The sequence below is a fragment of the Gossypium raimondii genome, chromosome 2 (assembly GCF_025698545.1).
Source record: "Gossypium raimondii isolate GPD5lz chromosome 2, ASM2569854v1, whole genome shotgun sequence".
Taxonomy (NCBI): domain Eukaryota; kingdom Viridiplantae; phylum Streptophyta; class Magnoliopsida; order Malvales; family Malvaceae; genus Gossypium; species Gossypium raimondii.
The window spans coordinates 33,141,977-33,149,345 of record NC_068566.1 but is presented as its reverse complement, the minus strand read 5'-3'; the positions used below and the strand labels follow the sequence as shown (position 1 = coordinate 33,149,345).

General features: G+C 32.5%; 1 non-coding gene across 1 annotated transcript; it reads left to right on the top strand.

The window, feature by feature from the left end:
• Nucleotides 1-6,092: 6,092 nt before the first annotated feature.
• On the top strand, nt 6,093-6,199 carry LOC128039354 (small nucleolar RNA R71). Its single transcript, XR_008193858.1, has one exon. It is a non-coding gene; the product is annotated as a small nucleolar RNA R71 (small nucleolar RNA).
• Nucleotides 6,200-7,369: the final 1,170 nt, after the last annotated feature.

The following is a 7,369-nucleotide window of genomic DNA, read 5'->3' as shown; positions in this document are numbered from 1 at the left end:
CGGCCGTTTTGCCGACTACTATTATGAGTTTGGTTAAAATATGCTCAGTTTATTTCTTTTAGGAATTTTTTTTTAAGGCTTTAAAATTATTAGAACTATTATAATTCTGAACAAAAATTTGATCTCCAAAATCAATTAAAAATCTAATTAAGGTAATTGCACTTATCAATTAATAGTATAGGTACGGTGAGTAAAGATATCGTTCTCATGAAAACTAAAAGTACTAATAATTTCTATTATTTAACCGAATAATTGGAGCGATTGATTGATAACTAAAACTAACTAAATTAATTAACTACTAACGCGACAAAGAATAAATCAGAAAAATAATCGAATAATAATCAAGAAGCGAAATGATACCCAGAAAAGAATTCACCTAGATTTCATCTGTCATTATCAATCTAAATTACATAATTTCTTCACTTAGTATCTTGATTCGTAGAAATCCTTAAATTATACTAATATCTCTCTTCAAAAATAAAAGCAATTGACTCTAGGTTGATTAATTATAAATTTTTCTAATTAAAACCCTTATTATCGAATTGACTCGATCTATGGATTCTCTTATTAGATTTGATTCTAATCCGGTAGATTTATGTTGTCCTATTTCTAGAATTGCATGTAACTTCACTCAATTACGCTAGATTTACTCTTAAATAGGGTCTATTCCTCCTCTAATTTAAGCACATCAAACAAGGATCAATAGTCTAGAAATATTAAACCAAGAATTAAGCACGCATAATGGATAATAAGATCTAAGTCTTTATTGATTAAAATAAAAATCAAATGACAAAATCAATCATAGGGTTCATCTCCCTAGATATTTAGAAAATTAGTTTATGCTACAAAATAAAAACAACCCAGAGACAATAAAATCAAAAGAAATAAAGAAACTCATGATAATCTCCTAAGAAATCAACTGAGAATCTTCAATCTTCACGGAAATCTGCTTCAGAATCAACTTCAATGGTGTTTATCAAGTTGTTTTCTTGACTATTCTATGACGGCTCACTCATATCTTCTTATTTTTATCATATATAAATCTCAGAATGCCCAAAAAATCCTAAAAATCATTTTTTTCGTTGTTCGGAGTACAATTCGTGAAATCCACATGGCCGTGTGGAATGGTCCACCCTTGTGGCTCCTATAACTTGCTTTGATTTTTCAATTTTCATTCGTTTTTCACTTATTTTGCTCCCAAATGCTCTCATAAGTATAAAAACATTAATTTAAAGGATTAGAAGCAAAAAATTCACAATTAACATCGAATAATCACACAAAAATGCATTAAGAATGAGATTAAAACATGTTACTTTTAGTACCTATCAAATATCCCCACACTTAAGCGTTTGCTTGTCCTCAAACAAAATCCTCAACCCACAATCAAGTTAACTTCTCTTAATTTATTATTTCCACCGATAATGTCTTAGGATAATTTACAGATAATCATGCATTGGAAATTTACACTAAAATGACACTAAACAGCACAAGCAATCCAAGTAGAGAATTTTAAGCTTTAAAAGCATTATGCATCTCCTTTATCTCAATAATTACCTGAAATTCAAATTCAATAAGAAATAACATCTTCACTAAAGATTCACTCAAAGCATTTAAAGTGATTAAGGTTCAAGTAATATGCAATCAACAGTCAAACGAGAAATGTCATTACTATAGGCTTGCTTGAAAATCAAATCTCCACCATTATAGAATGAGATGACACACCAATCAAAAGGTCTTTACAAGGTTATAATGGGGCTTAGGTTAAGGGTATGGAAAATGTCAGAAAATTTTATTATAATCGAGAGTCAAGTTGATAAGTTATCAAACTAGAAAAAAAAATTAGTTGCTGAATTAAAGGAATTTACATTGACAAGAATAATAATAAAAAACGAAAATAAGCTTTTCAATGGAGTATGAGACTAATGATTCAAACTCAATCAATTTTTTTTTATATTTTTTCCTTTTTTTAAGAACAAAATAAAATTTAGCAATTTAAATAATGAAATATAGTTAGGCAACTAACCAAATCAAATCTCGACAAAAAGGGAGTAACAAAAAGGATAATTTTACAACATTGATACAAGTTACGAGTTAACATTAACGGGTTAGAGAAAAAAATGTGTTAGGATCAACGGTGTTTACTAAGGGATAATACAACAGATAAGCTGATTAAAGGTTAGGTGGATTTAGACCTGTCCATGGGCCAGGCGGCCCGGCCCAGCCCGACGGCCCGCCCGAAATATGGGAGGGTTCGGGTAAAAATATAGGCCCAAAATATGGGTTTGGGCAAAAAAATGAGGCCCGTTGCACCACTTTTTGGGCCCGGGCCCGGGTCGAATATAATAAATATATTTTTTATTTTTATTTTTTAATTTTAAAATACTTTTAAAATAATTTTTTTATTTTTTTAATTTTTAAAATAATTTTTTAATGTTTATTTTAAAAATGGGCCGGGTCGGGCTCGGGCTTATAATATTTTTTCCGGGTCGGGCCTGGGCAAAATTTTAGGCCCATATTTCGGGCTGGGCCCGGGCCTAGGAGGCGGGCCAAAAAATTTTTCCGGGCCCGGCCCTGCCCATGGACAGGTCTAGGTGGATTAAATCCTAAGTGTCTTTATCATCTTAGTATATCAAATAAATAATGTGGTCTTGATATGTATAACCGAAGCAAGTTCTAGAATAACAAATCAAGTCGACATACTCACAATCAAAAATAAAATGAGCATGAAATAAATAAATGCTCTATAGACTCAAAAGCTCACAAAAAATTATGTTTTTCATGTCAAACTTGTAAATTTAAAATTTCAAGATAATATTTCAATTCAAAGAGACAATCTAAAACAATAATTTCTGAAAAGCAACTTATCATGCTTGACTCTCTCATGTCTTAAATTATAAATCAAATAATGGACAAAAATCCAAAAATTATTCCCAAACAAAATCAATGAAAACTACAAATTAAAAAAAAAAAAAACTCTAATGGTAGGTGTGAGAGAATTACTTAAACACAAAAAAATAATTCAAGGATTATATCACATAAGCATAAAAGTAACCTCCCCACACTTAAGATGTACATTGTCCTCAATGTACAAACAGATAGAAACAGAGTAAGTAAAATATCAAAATGGAGGGAGAGAACTGAAACTGCCCTAAATTTGGATGAATTTGTCGGAATAGTGAAAACTGAAATCGTAGGTGATTCTTAAAGAAATACATGTTTTCGAGCAAACTAATAAGAAAATAGACAAAAATAAATAAGATAAAAAGGTTACAAACTAGAAAAAATAATTGAAAAATCATAACAAAAAAATTTGCATAATAAAATAAAATATATAAATCTAGAAAATAAAATAATCAATAAAAAATAAAAATAGGGATTAGGGTAGGGAGGAACAAAGGAACGAAAAGACAAAATAAAATAAAAAAATAGCTTTAAAGAGGAAAAAAAAAGTACATGGTCATATGAGCCATATGGCCGTGGGAGTCACACGACCATGTGGCCAGGCCGTGTGGAACCATTCAGACCTTGTGTGATAAAAAAATGTAAAAATAAGCTCAGTATCCACACGGCCTAGGACACGCCCCGGGTGTCCAAGCCGTGTGTCACACACGACCATGTACTATGTTTGTTAACTTCTCCCAGACCCGTGTGCGAGACCGTGTGGGTCACACAGTCTATCACACGCCTATGTGGCAGGCCATGTGTCTTACACGGTCGTGTCTCCAGGCATGTATCTCACTGATGCCATGTGTGTCGAAAGAAAATTGGAAAAAAATGAGCTCCAATATGCACATGGCCTGGGACACACCTGTCTATCCGGGCCATGTGTCCCACACGATCGTGTCTCCAGGCCGTGTGGATCACCCCACACCTTGTGGGCCCTTTTTTATTTTAAAATTTTTTTCAAAAGTTTTTTTCTTTTTCTTTTCAATTTTTTCTTTTTTAAAAAAAATTTTATTTTAAAAAAAATCATTTTTTTCAAATATAACTTGAAATTAAAATGAATAAATAAGTAAAATAAAAATACTCAGGTTGCCTTCCGAAAAGCACTTATTTAGAGTCTAAGCTCGACTTCCCTTTTCAAACTCATGATTAAGGCGGATCTTGGAGTTGAAACTCCTCCATCTCATTACCAGTATTACCACCAAAATAAAGTTTGAGATAAAGACAATTTACCTTGAATGTGTCGTAATCAGGGTGTGTTACCTCAATGGTTTCGTATGGAAATATGTTTTGTACCACAAATGGGTTTGACCTTCTTGACTTAAACTCTGAAAGGAACATTTTTGGATCTGATTTATCTAGCAGTACTTTGTCCTGAGCTTTGAATTGATTCATCCTCTTTACATGCACACTATAGTGTTGCTTAGTTATTTCTTTGACCATTCTTGAGGTCTCATTAATATTTGTCCGCCATTCATCTAATTCATCGAGGTGCATCATTCACTCTTCACTTGTCCCTTGAGTTTTAACACATTGAGATAAATATTGTTCGAACACGTGTTCATTAGCGAATTTTTGCAAAGAATGTCAAGCCACATGATTACTAACATTAACCGAATAACGAGTATCATCTCGCTCACTAGGAACTTTAACAAAATCACGTGCTTGAAGAGTAACATTTTCATCACCTACATTCAGCACAAGTTCACCACTACCCATATTAATAACAGTTCTAGCAGCGGCTAAAAATGGTCGACCTAAGATCATGGGCACCTCAATATCCTCATCCATGTCTAATATAAAAAAAATCAATAGGGAATATAACTTTATCGACTTTAACAAGTACATCTTTAATAATACCCCTAGGGTATCTAATTGATTTGTCAGGTAATTGAATATTCATCCTAGTGGGTTTTGGTTCTCCAAAACCAAGTTGTTTGAACATTTTATAAGACATAACATTTATACTAGCTCCCAAATCAGCTAAAATATTTTCAACATTTAAACTACCAATAAGATAAGGAATAGTAAAACTCTCTGGATCTTTAAGCTTGTTGGGCAGTTTGTTTTGGAAAATGGCCGAGCAATCCTCATTGAGCTCCATAGTTGACAAGTCGTCTAACTTTCTCTTCTTTGTTAACAGCTCCTTTAAAAATTTCGCATACTTTAGAATCTGCGAAAATGATTCAACAAAAGGTAAGTTAATATGCAATTTTTTCAAAAGTTTAAGAAATTTACCATTATGTTCTTTTATGTGGTCTTGATTCAATGCTGCTGGATACGGAATTCGTGGTTTGTATTCTCTAAATATCTGCTTATACTCTTTCTTGCTTTCCTCAACCTCATTATTTTTCTTAATAGCTTCTAGATTCAACTTCTTTTTAGGCTCGACTAACCCTTCTAAGCTTCGAACAGTGATTGTGTGGACTTGCTCTTTTGAGTTAGTTTCAGTGTTACTAGGTAAGCTACCTTGTTGTTCTCTGAAACCAATTTAGCAAGCTATCCAATCTGATTTTCAAGCCCTTGAATTGATGCTTGCTGATTTTCAGAGTTGTCTCAGTGTTTTAAAATTAGTTTTTGGACACCAAAATAAATTTAGCTAACATCTCCTCAATGTTCAATTTCTTTTCCTGCTGATAAGGTTGCTGAAAACCTGGAGGGGTTATAACCTTTGATTTCCTTGACCACCCCAAGAAAATTTTGGATGATTCCTCCATCCTAGATTATAGTTATTGTTATAGCGGTTATTTTGAGGTCTAGAATTGTTACCCATAAAGTTAACTTGCTCATGCTCCATGCTAGAACCGAAAGGTAAACAGTCTGAATTAATCATCCCCGCTCCATTCGCATCACATTGCACTACTGGATTCACTTGCTTAGAAAAATTCAAACCATCAATTTTCTTACCAGGAGCTTCAACCTAATTTGCTAACATAGAAACTGCATCAATATTAAAAACCTCGGTTGCCTTAGCAGGTTTTACTCTTGCAACTTGCCACTGATAGTTATTCAGTGTCATCTCCTCAATAAACTCTTGAGCTGCTTTAGGTGTCTTATTATTCAATTTTCTGCCAGTTGCTACATCAATTAGTTGTCTAGTTGAGGGATTTAAATCCTTTTAAAAGGTTTGAATTTGTAACCACAAAGGTAGTCCATGGTGAGGACACCTTCTCAAAAAATCCTTAAATCTCTCCCATGTATCGTAAAGAGTCTCAATATCAAATTGAACAAAAGAAAAGATATCATTCCTCAACTTAGCTTTTTTTGCAAGAAGAACATATTTGAACAAAAACTTCTCAGTCATTTGATCCTAAGTCGTGATAGAACTCCGTGAATGTGAATTCAACCACTATTTTGCCTTACTCCTCAAAGAAATTGGAAACAACCGTAAGCGTATGGCATCATCAGTAACACCATTGATCTTGAAAGTGTCACAAATCTCTAAAAATTTAGCCAAATGAGTATTCAGATTTTCATCTTGCAACCCAACAAATTAAACATATTGATGCACCATCTGAATTGTATTTGGCTTGACCTCAAAAATTATTCGCAGCAATTTTCGGTCTAACAATAATCAATTTAGCCCTAATTAGAGTGGGTTTAGCGTAATCATACATAGTCCAAGGAGCAAGACGTGCAAGAGGTTACTGATTATTTTGATTATCATCCATCTCCACAATAATGTCCTTTTGTTATTGATCGTCTATTAAAATCTGCTGATCTTACCTTGCTTCTCTAACTTCTCTCTGATTTCTACGAGTGGTTCTTTCAATCTCACTGTCAAAATTTAACGGTTCCAACGAGTTTCCTATAATCATAAACCAAAAGAACCTGTCAGAATCAAACAAACAAAAAAATTAGAATGTAAAAATTAAATTAATAATAAAAATATTAAAAATAAAATAAAAAATGAATAAATTAATTAAAATAAAGTTTTCTTAATATTTTAGTCCTTGAAAACGTCGTCATAAACTTGATGTCCACGAAACCAACTAAAAATCTGACTAAGGCAAGTGCACATATCAATTAATAGTATAGCTACGGTGAGCAAAGATATCCTTCCTACGAATCCTACGAAGACTAAAAGTACTAGTAATTATCGTCTTTCTATTATTTAACCGAATAATTGGAGTGATAGATTGATAACTAAAACTAACTAAATTAATTAACTATAAACGTGACAAAGAACAAATCAGGAAAATAATCAAGAAGCGAAACAATACTCAAGAAAGAATTCACCAAGATTTCATCTGTCATTATCAATCTAAATTACGCAATTTCTTCACTTAATATCTTAATTTGTAGAAATCCCTAAATTATGTTAATATCTCTCTTCAAGAATAAGAGCAACTGACCCTAGGTTGATTAATTGAATTTTTTTTCTAATTAAAACCTATTCTCGCATTAACTCAATCTATGGATTCCC